At 45.2% G+C, this 15,127-nt stretch overlaps 1 pseudogene; it reads right to left on the bottom strand.

Moving 5' to 3' along the window:
• Positions 1-978: 978 nt before the first annotated feature.
• LOC144695528 (zinc-binding protein A33-like) lies at positions 979-13,901 on the bottom strand (annotated as a pseudogene).
• Positions 13,902-15,127: the final 1,226 nt, after the last annotated feature.

Genomic DNA, 15,127 nt, shown 5'->3' with positions numbered 1-15,127 from the left:
CACTGTGTTAACCCCACTGTGTTAATCTCACTGTGTTAACCTCACTGTGTTAACCCCACTGTGTTAACCCCACTGTGTTAACCCCACTGCGTTAACCTCTCTGTGTTAACCTCACTGTGTTAAACCCACTGTGTTAACCTCACTGTGTTAACCCCACTGCGTTAACCTCTCTGTGTTAACCTCACTGTGTTAACCCCGCTGTGTTAACCCCACTGTGTTAACCCCACTGTGTTCACCCCACTGTGTTAACCTCACTGTGTTAACCCCACGGTGTTAACTGCACTCTTTTAACCGCACTGTGTTAACCCCATTCTTGACCCCGCTGTGTTAACCCCACTTTGTTAACCTCACTGTGTTCTCCTCAGCGTTAACCCCATTGTCTTAACCCCACTGTGTTAACCTCACTGTGTTAACCCCACTGTGTTAACCCCACTGCGTTCACCCCATTGTGTTAACCCCACTGTGTTATCCCCACTGTGTTAACCGCACTCTTTTGACTGCACTGTGTTAACCTCATTCTTGACCCCGCTGTGTTTACCCCACTGTGTGAACCTCACTGTGCTATCCCCACTATATTAACCCCACTGTGTTAGCCCCACTATGTTAGCCCCACTGTATTAACCCCAATGTGTTAGCTCCACTGTATTAACCCCACTGTATTAACCCTACTGTGTTAACTCCACTGTGTTAGACCCACTGTGTTAGCCTCACTGCATTAACCCCACTGTATTAACCCCACTGTGTTAGCCCTACTGTATTAACCCCACTGTATTAACCCCACTGTATTAACACCACTGTGTTAACCCCACTGTGTTAACCCCACTGTGTTAGCCTCACTGTTTTAGCCTCACTGTATTAACCCTACTGTATTAACCCCACTGTGTTAGCCCCACTGTAGTAACCCCACTGTATAAACCCTACTGTATTAACCTCACTGTGTTAACCCCACTGTTAGCCCCACTGTGTTAACCCCACTGTATTAACCCCACTGTGTTATCCCCACTGCATTAACTCCACTGGGTTATCTAGTGAGCAATCTGAGTGGATCAGTGTTATCAGCAGTGTTAGTCATACAAGGATTAAAGATGGGATAGAGTTTCTCAGTGAATGTGTCAGTGAACGTGTGCAGGTGAGACATGTCCTCAGCATCGTAAAATGACACTTGTCCTCCCTCATAGTCCAGGTAAACTCCCAACTTCCGGGGTTTCACTTTCAGCTGGGAGATGACATCTGGGATTTTCAATGATTTGCATTCAGGAAGTCGGGCGATGACCCAGAATCCATTATCAGGTGAACGTGTGATATTTCTTTTCCTGTTGATAGACTCTCTGCAAACACCCACAAGCCACTCAGACTTCATTCCAAGACCCACCTCCCAGTAATGTCTCCCTGATGTAAAACTCTGTGAGCTCAAAACGCACAAGACGCGTTCAAATCTCTGTGGCTGATCAGGAAGATTTTGCTTCTCATTTCTGAGGCTCACACTAGTCAGATCCTGGGAAATGTTGAGTAGATTGTTTGCTGTCTCTGGGTCCAGGGTGAGAGATTCTGGAACTGGAAGGGAACACGAATGGGAAGCTGTTACTATAAGAAAAACAGGAGTGAATCACGAGACGTGTACAGACGGTGATGAGACATCAGCACTTCCCTCAGCCCCAGAACTGTGGAAGCTCAGAGACAGAGAGCCTGAAGAAATGTCTCCCCATTCCCTCAGCCCTATTTACTCAGCACCGATCTGCATCAATTTATATAAAATAAAGAGCTCACTCCAGTACAACTCAGTTATGAGAAGTTATGACTGCGATCTCAGTCAGGACTTGGAAATATTGTGAACTGTGAGGAGGAGAGTGTAGAAGCTCAAAAGGACATGGACAGGCTGTTAGAATGGGTGGACAAGCGGAAGATGAAGGTGAATGCTGTGGAATGTGAAGTGATTCATTTTAGGAAGAATACGGAGAGATGAAAAACATAAAGGGAACAATTGTAAAGGGGGTCCAGGAGCAGCGAGGCCTGGGGGTATATGTGCATAAATCTTTGATGGTGGAAGGGCAGGTTGAGAGAGCGGTTAATAGAGCAAGCAGTGTCCCAGACTTTAGTAATAGAGGCATAGAGTACGAGAACAAGGACATTATGCTGTATTTGTATAAAACACTGGCTCAGTCTCAGCTGGTGGCTTGTGTCCAGTTCTGAGGACCACACTTTAGGAATATGCAAGGGCTTTAGACAGGGTGCAGATAAGATTCACCGGGTCCCAGGGATGCAGGGCTTCAGTTATGTAGAAGATGAGAGAAGCTGGGGCTCTTCTCCTTCGAGGAGGTTGAGAGGAGTTTTGTTGGATGTGCTCAAAATCATGAGGGATCTGGACAAAGTAGATAGGGAGAAACTGTTCCCATCGGTGGAAGGATTGAGGACCAGTGGGCACAAATTTATTTTTATTATTCATTCATGGGATGTGGGCGTCGCTGGCTAGGCCAGCATTTATTGTCCATCCCTAACTGCACTTGTTCAGGGGGCATTTTTAAGAGTCAACCACATTGCTTGGGTCTGGTCACATGTAGGCCAGACCAGATAAGGACAGCAGATTTCCTTCCCTAAAGGACATTAGTGAACAAGATGGGTTTTTACAATAATCAGCAATGGTTCTGTGGTCACCCACAAAAAATTCCAGATGTTTATTGAATTCAATTTGCACCATCTGCTGTGATGGGATTTGAACCCAGGTCCCCAGAGCATTACCCTGGGTCTCTGGGTTACTAAGGTGAGGCAAACAGACAAAACAAACAACAGCAGCAGGAATAAATCCTTTCTCACGCAGTGAGTGTTTAGGATCTGGAATGCACTGCGATGGAATCCATTTCACTCCTGGCTTTCATAGAGAATGAACATTATCTGAAGAGGAAACATTTGCAGGTCTATGTAGGAAAGTGGAAGGGTGGGACTGGCTAATTGTTCTTGCAGTGAGCCAGCACAAGCACAATGGGCCGAATGATCTCCTCCTATGTTGTAAACATTTGGTGGTTCTCTGATTCACAGAAAGAGGCCATTTCAGACCAGCGTGTGAGTGCCGGCTGAATTTAACCCTGCAAAGTGCGAGGTGATACACATTGGGAGGAGTAATTTGACAAGGAAGTATTCAATGAACGGCATGACACTAGGAAGTTCTGAGGAACAAAGGGACATTGGCATGTGTGTCCATACATCTCTGAAGGTGGAGGGGCATGTTAGTGGGGTGGTGAAAAAGGCATATGGGACACTTGCCTTTATCAGTCGAGGCATAGATTACAAAAGTAGGGAGGACATGTTGGAGTTGTATAGAACCTTGGTGAGGCCACAGCTGGAGTACTGTGTGCAGTTCTGGTCGCCACATTATATGAAGGATGTGATTGCACTGGAGGGGGTGCAGAGGAGATTCACCAGGATGTTGCCTGGAATGAAACATTTAAGTTATGAAGAGAGGTTGGATCGACTTGGGTTGTTTTCATTGGAGCAGAGAAGACTGAGGGGCGACCTGATCGAGGTGTACAAGATTATCAGGGGCATGGACAGGTTGGATAGGGAGCAGCTGTTCTCCTTAGATGAAGGGTCAGTCACAAGGGGACATAAGTTTAAGGTGAGGGGCAGGAGGTTTAGGGGGGATATGAGGAAAAACTTTTTTACCCAGAGGGTGGTGACGGTCTGGAATGCGCTGCCTGGGAGGGTGGTGGAGGCAGGTTGCCTCACATCCTTTAAAAAGTACCTGAATGAGCACTTGGCACGTCATAACATTCCAGGCTATGGGCCAAGTGCTGGTAAATGGGATTAGGTAGATAGGGCAGGTGTTTCTCACGTGTCGGTGCAGACTCGATGGGCCGAAGGGCCTCTTCTGCACTGTGTGAATCTGTGATTCTGTGTATTTGGATTTCCAAAACGCATTTGATAAGTTGCTGGGGAACAAATTCCTTGCATAAGATAAGAGCTCATGGTGTAGGGAGTGATATATCAGCATGGACAGAGGATTGGCTCACTAACCGGAAACAGAGTTGAGATAGATGGGTCATTTTAAAGTTGGCAATTTGTAACCAGTGGATTGCCACAAGATTCGGTGCTGGGGCCTCATCTATATACGACTTATGTTCTTGTCGTGTATGAAGGGACTGAGTGTATGGTGGCTAAATTTGCTGATGACACAAAGATAAGTAGAAAAGCAAGTCGTAAGGAGGACACAAAGGCTCAAAATTTTGCTTCTGAGTCAGGTGGGCGGAGCTGGGAAATCTCACATCTCCGACTTGGGAGAAACTGCCCTGAACTGCTGCATTTTCACTGCAGGAGGCCTGGTGCATGCTCGTGTTGGGCCGACTGACCCTGGAGACAGTGTGGAGGCAGCCACAGGGGCAGTCAGGTGCCAGGCGGGCTGTTTAAAAGGCCCACCTCGGTGCTCTGGGGCTTTGTCCCAGTTATAATAAGCACAAAAAACCCCCTCTAGCCCTTTCTTCAGACCCTCTCACCTCGACACACTCCCCATGTCCCATCCATGTCACCTCTTCCCAATCTTCACTCCTCTACCCAACCCAATGGTACCTCAGACCCACCATGCCAACCTAGGGCCCTCTACTAACCCTCCATGCTAACTCACCCTTGGGAGGACCTCAGGAGCTATACTGAGATGGAAAAATTTAAAGTTCTAAGTATCAATTGCAGACTTCACACTAGACAAAAAAAACATTCTCATTGTTAAAATCCTATTTAATACACTTAAAAACCTTCAAATACTTAATTCGTTATAAAAATAAACATTTGTGATCATAGCCTCACATCAAAGACAACCAATGGTTTATAACCTCTTGAGGCATGCCAACCAAATTATGAACTTACAGGACCTCGACTATGATAATGATACTTGTGCAAGCAGTCAAACAGCAAGGATAACATAATGATAGCCTTCAGGCTTCTGTCAGCAAACAGCTTTTGAAATTACGAACAGCATTTTTATTTCAATTGAGAGACACAGCAGGCTGGTTTTTTTCAAAAGTTAAAGAGCAGAGGAATTAAATAACTTGACAGCTTGAGAGTTCCACAAACCTTATCCACCTCTTACGCACATTCATGTCTATTCTTCAAGAGCCCAAAACTGTACCTGACCTCTCCAAAAGGGTACCTGACCTCTGCAAAGTCCTCCAGCAGCTTTAGAAATTTTCCTCAAATGTGAAAATCCCACAGGTTGTTTCAGAAATCTTTGGTGACAAAAATTGCTACTGAGTGAAGGCATCGGCACTTTTAAAGGGGCCACTGCCTCCATGAATCGCACATGTGCAAAATATTTCCCACCACGCTCCAGAAAAAATGGTGTGTGCCGGATACGGGGTCGGGATTTCTAGATTCAAGGCTCCGGCAACATTTTGGAAAAGACACATGGCCCTTCATTCTCCACGGAAATTAGAGCTAAAGAGTCCACAAACCAATATAGGTAGGTGATGTGAGTGGGTGAAAATTTGACAGATGGAGAATAATATGGGGAAATTTGCAGTTGTCCATGTTGGCAGGAAGAATAGAAACTCGAAATATTCTTTAAGTATTGCTGAAAGAAGAGACATTGTGGAAGCTTTTTGACTTGCACTCCTCAGGATAATTCGCAAGAATACCTCATTGGTTGGCAAGTTGACTTTGATTGGCAGAGGCATTGCCATGGAGAATGCACCAGTCAAGGAAGACTGACAGTTAACTGACAAGCATTGTTTGAAATTTAAACAAGGCAACTTGACTCTGATTGGTCAAGACATTGCCCTGAAGAATGAACCAGCGAATGGCTGTCACTTTTTTTGTTTAGCTGAAACAGGCACAATATGTGTACAAGTTCATTCTGTCTGTAAAGAACAGGGCCCTGTGTATTAATATATGTAGCTTCCAGGACACGCAAATGTGCCAGACTGCGAACCTGACCGACAATCTTAAATTGTTTGTCAGCGTAATTCTTAGCACAATGAGGATTATTCAACAAATGTTGTCCAATCACGGAATCACACCTAATGTTGGACGCTGTGTTTTGAGTTTTACAAGCACGGGCTGGTTGTGTACGGTAATCTAGACTGGGCACATTTCAGGGACGTAAGTGACCACCTTGGGCCCGTTCGTGAGTTTGTGCAGTGTACAGCGCAAAACGATCCTATCAGGGTGGCTATTATCCCACAGGATGCGTTTGATTCGCCCGAGTTCAGCATCAAGCTCGCATGGTGAGCAAATGGCTCAGGCCCCATTTACAAGGTTACCGATAAGACCAATGTTATAGCGAGAGGAAGTGTAACAATCCCAACCCGTATATTGACCAGTGAAGGCAGGTTTGCTGTAGACCGTGGTAGAGAATCCCCAGGCAAATTCCTAATCAACTACGTTAAGAAAGGGAAATTCATTTGACTGCTTTATTTCAAAGGTGAATTTGAGTGCAGGTTGGAGACATTAAGACATGTGAGGAAATTATTACTTGCAGCTGCGGATTTAAATACGGCGAAGATATCATCCACATATGTGCGAAGCATTAAGCTGACACCCAATTTAAGATTGTCAGTCGGGCTTGCAGCATGTACTGGAAGCGACATATATTAATACACAGGGCCCTGTTCTTTGCAGGCAGAAAGGACACAGACACACAATGCTCCTGTTTGAGATAAACAAAATAAGTCACTGGTTCATTGCTCAGGGCAATGCTTTGACCAATCAGAGTCAAGCTACCTGGTTTAAATTTCAAACAATGCTTGGCAGTTAACTGTCAGTCACCATCAACTTGTTTATTCTCTATGGAAATGCCTCTGCCAATCAGAGCCTGCTTGCCAACCAAACAGCACCCTCCTCTTCTACAGTATAAATTCGTTGTTTTCCCTTAAACTGTTTTATTTTGAGAATTGTCCTGATGAATGCAAGATGAAAAGCTTTGACAAATATCACTTTTTTCAGCTATACTCAAGTTCTGTACTACCATACAAACATTATTTAAACGGAGAGAGACTGCAGAATGCTGAAGTACAGGGGATCTGGGTGTCCTTGTACATGAATCACAAAAGGCTAACATGCAGGTACGGCAAGTAATTAGTCAGGCAAATGAAATGTTGGACTTCATTGCAAGAGGGATGGAGGTTAAAAGGAGGGGTGTCTTGCTCCAATTGTACAGGGCATTGGTGAGACCACATCTGGAACACTGTGAACAGTTTTGATCTCCTTACTTCGGAGGGATATAGTTGCTTTGGAAGCAGTTCAGAGATGGTTCACTCGGCTGTTTCCTGAGATGAAGAGGTTGCCTTATGAGCAATGGTTTAGCAGGTTGCGCCTGTACCCATTGGAGTTTAGAAGAATGAAAGGTGATCTTATTGAAACATATAAGATTTTGAGGAGGTTTGGCAGGGTAGATGCTGGGAGGATGTTTCATCCCTTGCGGGAATCTAAAAATAGGGGACATAGGTTTAAAATAAGGGATTTAGCGTTTAAGACAGAGAAGAAGAGAAATTTCTTCTCTCAGAGGGTCATTAGTATTTGGAATTCTCTTCCACAGAGAGCAGTGGAGGCTGGGTCATTGAATATATTTAAGGCTGAGCTAGACAGATTTTTTTGATTGACAACAGAGTTAAGGGATATGAAGGGGACAGGCAGGAAAGGGGAGTTTAGGCCACAATCAGATCAGCCATGATCTTATCGGATGGCGGAGTAGGCTCAATGGGCCGAATGGCCTACTCCTGCTCTTATGTCTTATCATCCTATGGTCAGTGTATCAAACCTCATTAGTCACGTGGATAACAGTAGGGAGAAGGTGATATACAGAGAATGATACCTGGGGTAATCACTGCTCTCATTTCCCTCCACACATTGATGTATTTGAATGGTTCATCAATTATATCATGGGTAACTGAGTGGAGACAGCTCCAGGATTGTGAAACTCCATCTGACTCCTGTAAAAACAGGCCTGGAAATCAGTCCGTGTTAGAGAGACAACAGTGAACAAATCACAACAGTTTCTTTAAATCTACTTACCTCTTCAAAAGAACTTGAATGTCCTGAGGGGAAAGAAACAGGATAGATATTACTGAGTCAGATTAAAGAGCTGTTGATGTAAATCTCTTGGAAAAATTATGAAGAGGGACAGAATCGAGACAAGGAGTCAGCCAGAAAAGGAATTTTACTTTTCACTTCATTCCCTCTCTGAGCTCATCTTGTCCATGAGAACCACCTCCTGTTCCCTCCATCCTGTTCCCACTAAATTACTGATCCCCCAACTTCCTCTCCTGATCCCCATGTTAGCCGATACTGTAAACCGTTCTCACTCTTAGGGTGTTGTGTGTCTCTCCTTTAAATTTGTGTCAGCACCCACCTCCCCTAAAACAACTCTTGACCCCACCATCCTTGCAATCGTCCATCCCATCGCCAATGTCGCTTTCCTCTCCAAAGTCCTTGATCTCCTCCCAAATCCATGCCCATATTTTCCAAGGCCCATGTTTGAATTCTGTTTGAATCCCTCCAATCTGGTTTTAACTCTGCCACAATACTGAAACAGCTCTTATTAAAATCAGAAATGAATGTGACTGAATAGCTGTCTGTGACGTAGGTAAACTTTCCCTCCTCATCTTTCTCCACCTGTCTGCAGTCTTTCACACAGTTGACCACAATATCCTCCTCCAACTCTTCTCCACTGTCGTCCAGCTGGATGGAACTTCTCTCATCTGGATCCATCCTTATCTATTTAACTGTAGCCACAGAATCACCTGGATTCACTTCCCTTCTCGCTCCAGCACCCTTACCTCTGATGTCCCCCAATGATCTTTCCTTGACCCCCTCCTATATCGCATTTACATGCTGCCCCTTGGAACCATCTTCTGAAGGCACAGTGTTAGTTTTCACATGTATGCTGATGACACCCAGTTCTACCTCTCCACCACCTCTCCTAACTCTCCCACTGTTGCTAACTTCTCAGACTGCTTATCCGATATCCAGTTCTGGATGAACAGAAATTTCCTTCAGTTAAATACTGGGAAGAGTGAAGTCATTGGTTTTGGTCCTCGCTCAAAACTCCATTCCCTAGTCTCTGATTCCATGCTTCTGACTGGCAATAGTCTGAGATTAAGTCAGTCTGTTCACAATCTTGGAGTCACATTCAAACGTGCGATGAGCTTCCAACCTGAAATTCCTGAAATATCATTAAGATCAGCTATTTCTATCTCTGTAATAATGCCTAACTTTGCCCCTGTCTCTACTCATTAAAACCTCATCTACCCCTCTAGACTGGACTATTCCAATGCACGCTTGGCATGTCTCCCACATTCTAACCAATGTAAATTCTACCTACTCTGCTTCACCAGTGCACCCTAACACCATCTTCAGAAAAGCCCCATCTGCACCAGTGTAAACTTCTCCAGTTCCCAGCCCAGCCCTCCCTGAGTCCAATCATCAATCAGTACCGTGGTTAGACTGTGGAAAGGAACTGCGCTGAGGTTGCTTCACCTCATTTCCATTGGACACTTACTGTTAGCACAAAGAGATACGCATTCAACCATTCAGATTGGGGCCAAACCCATCCCCAAAGGTTAAAGGTCAGTGTGTCAGCCCTCATTCCTCCTGAATATTTCAGGTTCCTGCTTACCTGGTCTCAGGGAGGAAGCTTGACTTTTTCATTCATTTGTCAGGTTTGGGCATCCCTGGCTTGGCCAGCATTTAATACCCATTCCGAATTGCCCAAGTTCAGAGGGTATTTAAGAGTCAACCACATTGCAGTGTGTAGGGTAGATCAGGTAAGGACAGCTGATTTCCTTCCCTTAAAGTGCATTACTGAACCAGGTGGGTTTTCACAACAATCAGTAATGGTTTCATGATCATCATCAGACTTTTAATTCCACATGTTTATGGAATCAAATTTCACCATCTGCCCGTGGTGGGATTTAAACCCAGGTCACCAGAACTTTACCCTGGGAACACTAGTCTAGTGACAATACCACTACTCCATTTACCTTCCTGCACTCCCACTGACAGATATTTAATTGTCCGGTCAGATTCCCTGTACAAGGGGAGAGTCACTTTGTACCTTCAGGAGCTCTGGGGCCTCTTGTATCTCCAGTCTCGATTTAAGATCTGTTATTGTTCCTTCAAGAGCAGACATTTGTTCCAAGGTTCTCTTTAAATTGTTCTCCATTTCCTCCAATATTTTATTGCTTTTTCGCTCCAACTCTGCTTTCATCAGCTCTTCCTTCTCAGACAGGAACTTGTGCATCTTTTCAAATTCACTGTTGATTTCCTTTCTCAGACTATCAGCTTGAGCCTGGAACACATTGAATAAGGATGGAATAAACAACGTCTATAATCCCAGTGTCTCTGGACTCTCTGCGCCCTCTACAGGATAAAACCTTGTATCCAAAATGGATTTGTCATCGGTTTAAATTGAGAGTCACATTGTGTATGATAATGTATGTTACACCGGATTTGTCACTGACTGACACACAAACTGGGCTGGACAAAGAGGTTCATAAAAAAGATGACAAGCAATAATCACACTGCGGGCTGACCAACGTGATGGAATATCAGCGACGTGGGAGTGAGTTACAACCAAACATAATGAAATGATTCAAATGGCTTATTTTGAAATAATAGAATTTAAGGAGTGAGTTGAATACTGGAATCTAATCGACGGGTTCAGATGGTTTATGTATAGAATAATGGATTCCTGACAGTGAGTTACAGACTGGAATCTAATTGAGGGGTCCAGATGGATTATATATAGAATAATGGAGACCTGGGAGGGAGTCACAGACTCGAATCTAATTGGCGGTGGCTCCGTTGATTCATGTATAGGATAATGGATATCTGTGAGTTGGCTGCACAGTATGGGAAACCTGAGAGGAGAGAGGGGATCAGAGATATATAGACCATAAGACATAGGAGCAGAAATTAGGCCATTCAGCCCATCAAGTCTGATCCGCCATTCAATCATAGCTGATAAGTTTCTCAACCCCATTCTCTCGCCTTCTCCCCGTAACCTTTGATCCCCTTACCAATCAAGAACCTATCTATCTCGGCCTTAAATACACTCAATGACCTGGCCTCCACAGCCTTCTGTGGCAATGAATTCCATAGATTCACCACACTCTGGCTAAAGAAGTTTCTCCTCATCTCTGTTCTAAATGGACTTCCCTTTACTCTGAGGCTGTGCCCTCGGGTCCTAGCCTCTCCTACTAATGGAAACATCTTCCCCACGTCCACTCTATCCAGGCCTTTCAGTATCCTGTAAGTTTCAATCAGATCCCCCCTCATCCTTCTAAACTCCATCGAGTATAGACCCAGAGTCCTCAAACGTTCCTCATATGTTAAGCCTTTCATTCCTGGGATCGTTCTCATGAACCTCCTCTGGACCCTCTCCAGGGCCAGCACATCCTTCCTGAGATACGGGGCCCAAAATTGCTCACAATATTCTAAATGTGGTCTGACCAGAGCCTTATAAAGCCTCAGCAGCACCTCCCTGCTTTTATATTCTAGTCCTCTCGAAATAAATGCCAACATTGCATTTGCCTTCCTAACTACCAACTCAACATGCAAGTTAACCTTAAGAGAATCCTGGACTAGGACTCCCAAGTCCCTTTGCACTCCAGATTTCTGAATTCTCTCCCCATTTAGAAAATAGTCTATGCCTCTATCCTTCCTACAAAAGTGCATGACCTCACACTTCCCCTCGTTGTATTCCATCTGCCACTTCTTTGCCCATTCTACTAACCTGTCCAAATCCTTCTGCAGCCTCCCCGCCTCCTCAATACTACCTGTCCCTCCACCTATCTTTGTATCATCTGCAAACTTAGCCAGAATTCCCTCAGTTCCTTCATCTAGATCATTAATGTATAAAGTGAAAAGTTGTGGTCCCAACACTGACCCCTGTGGAACTCCACTAGTCACCAGTCGCCATCCTGAGAAGGACCCCCTTATCCCCACTCCTGCCAGACAGCCAATCTTCTATCCATGCTAGTACCTTGCCTTTAACACCATGGGCTCTTATCTTACTGAGCAGCCTCCTGTGCGGCACCTTGTCAAAGGCCTTCTGAAAGTCCAAGTAGATAATCTCCATTGGCTCTCCTTTGTCTAACCTACTCATTACCTCCTCAAAGAATTCTAACAGATTTGTCAGGCATGACCTCCCCTTGATGAAACCATACTGACTTTGCCCGATTTTACCATGCACTTCCAAGTATTCTGAAATCTCATCCTTAATAATGGACTCTAAAATCTTACCAACGACCGAGGTCAGGCTAATCGGCCTGTAATTTCCCGTCTTTTGCCTCACTCCCTTCTTAAACAGGGGGGGTTACATTAGCGATTTTCCAGTCCTCTGGGACCCTCCCTGACTCCAGTGATTCCTGAAAGATCACCACTAACGCCTCCACTATCTCTTCAGCTATCTCCTTCAGAACTCTCGGGGTGTAATCCATCTGGTCCAGGTGATTTATCCACCTTCAGACCTTTCAGTTTTCCTAGCACCTTCTCCTTGGTAATGGCCACCATACTCACCTTTGCCCCCCAACTCTCTTGAACTTTGGGGATGTCACTCGTGCCTTCCACTGTGAAGACTGAAGCAAAGTACCTATTCAGTTCCTCCGCTATTTCTTTGTTCCCCACTACTACTTCTCCAGCGTCATTTTCCAGCAGCCCAATATCCACTTTTGCCTCTCTCTTACCCTTTATATATCTAAAAAAAACTCTTGCAATCTTCTTTTATATTACTGGCTAGTTTACCCTCATGTTTAATCTTCTCCCTCCTTATTTCTTTTTTAGTTGTCCTCTGTTGGTCTTTGTAGGCTTCCCAATCCCTTGGCTTCCCACTGCTATTCGCCGCATTGTATGCTTTCTCTTTAGCTTTTATGCTGTCCCTGACTTCCCTTGTCAGACATGGTTGCCTCGTCCTCCCTTTCGTATGCTGCTTCTTCCTATGGATGAATTTTTGCTGTATCTCCCAAATTACTCCTAGAAACTCCTGCCATTGCTGTTCCACTGTCTTTCCTGCTAGGCTCATCTCCCAGTCAATTCTGGCCAGCTCCTCCCTCATGCCTCTGTAGTTGCCTTTATTCAACTATAATACCGTTACTTCTGATTCCAGATTTTTCCTCTCAAATTTCAGGGTAAATTCTATCATATTATGGTCACTTCCTCCTAAGGGTTCCTTCACCTTAAGCTCCCTTATCAAATCTGCCTCATTAGACATCACTAAATCTAGAATTGCCTGTTCCCTAGTGGGCTCCACCACAAGCTGCTCCAAAAAGCCATCTTGTAGACATTCCACAAAGTACTTTTCTTGGGATCCACTAACAACCTGATTTTCCCAGTCGAGCTGCATATTGAAATCCCCCATGATTACTGTAACCTTGCCTTTCTTACACACCTTTTCTATCTCCTGGTGTATCTTGTGCCCCACATCCTGACTACCCCCCTTTCCCTACCCCCTCTCCCTTTATAATCCTGCCCCCCCATCCCCCCTTCCCTATCTACCTGTGCTAGCAGTATTGATGCAGTACCTTGTATATCTGGGCTGCCTCCTTTATTGGGATCACACTGTGCGTCTTATGAGCCCGAGACATTCCACACACCACACAGATCGCTTCCTGCTCCTCTTCACAGAACAGTTTCAGCTTCTCCTCGTGTTCCTGACAGTAAAACTCCTCCTCTGGCTGTGTCACCTTCACCTTGAACATCCTGAACTTCTCCACGATGTTGCCCAGGGTCCGAGCGGTCCTGATGTTCCTCTGGGTGAAGACCTGCCGACACTGGGGGCAGGAAACATCTCCCGGGACCTTGTCCCAACTCTGAGAGATGCAGGACCTGCAGAAGTGATGCTCACATTCTAGAAAGACCGGGTGGGTGAACGTCTCCAGGCAGATGGGGCAGGTCAGCTCATGGGTGAAATCTGCAGACGCCATCTCAGTGCTCAGAGTCTCTCTCCTTCCCTGTTCCAGCACTTTCACTTGCAATTCTCGTTCAGGGCTGCACTTCCTGGATTTGACTTCACGTGATCAGAGACCAACCCAGTGTTAGGCATTTTGTCCCTGAATCAAACTGACCCCCTTTATTGTGTCTGGAGTCTTTTCACTGTTATAAAGCCAGGTTGATAACAGTATTTCATTTTGTCTCTCCACCAACAAACCCACTCCTTAACCCCCAACCTCTCGGCCCTGCGCCCCACCACCTGAAGTCAAAAACGTGAGGAGCTCATGAGCTTTTTTGTCACTAAGATTGGGTCCATCCTTCCAAGTGCCTGCTGGGTGTTTTACTGCATCAAGTGTGCTATATAAATGTAAGTTATTGTTGTTGCTGGCTGTGACAGAATCAAGTGCTCTTGATCCCCACTGTCCTAATCAGAGTCTTCAGCCCCAGTCAGAGAGCCACGACCCTGACACATACAGAGCCAGACCCCCTACCTGGGCTGAGCTTATATTTACTGGAGAGTGTATAAGGGACAGGCTGTCAGCCCACTAGATCCCATTTACACAGAAGGAGCTGGGACATTGACTCTAAATTACTGTACGCCTTCAGCTTCTTCAATTTGTTAATGTTGTGTTGGTTTGAACGAATGGTTTGGCTATTGGCTCCCCCGCAGTGTGTAATAATCTGGCATGACATGTTTGAGTTAGTACTGCACATTAAAGGGAGCAGAACAGAGGGGTGAAATCTCACTGGGCGGTGGCGCTAAACAGGTGGTGGTGAATCGGAATGGTGTAAATTCCCTTTCCATTTTATTTATTTCCGTACTATTCACACAAGGATACAAATGATCATCATGGCGCCTGTGACAACTGCAAGGTTCATATGCATCAGCGCTCATGGATTGTTGTTACGCCCTTGTATCAGAGGGGTAGGTCACAAGCATTAGCTTGAAGGATGATTCACCTCGAGGGAAAGAAAGGGGGAGATTGTGAGTCATGGTGCATCAGTGGGAAAGAAAGCATAGAAGTTCCATGAGGTTGACTCCTGGGGGCACAGTTTCAAAATAAGGAGTCGAGGTCAGGAGGAATTTCTTCTCTCAGAGGGCCGTTAGTCTTTGAAATTCCCTTCCCCAGTGGGCAGTGGAGGCTGGGTCATTGAATATCTTCAAGGCTGTGTCAAGCAGATTTTTCATCGGCGAGAGGGTCAAGGGTTATGGGGAACA

Source organism: Cetorhinus maximus, chromosome 21 (genome assembly GCF_964194155.1).
Source record: "Cetorhinus maximus chromosome 21, sCetMax3.hap1.1, whole genome shotgun sequence".
In the NCBI taxonomy this organism is placed as follows: domain Eukaryota; kingdom Metazoa; phylum Chordata; class Chondrichthyes; order Lamniformes; family Cetorhinidae; genus Cetorhinus; species Cetorhinus maximus.
Note: the sequence above shows the minus strand (reverse complement) of the source record. Positions and strands in the feature narration are given on the sequence as shown.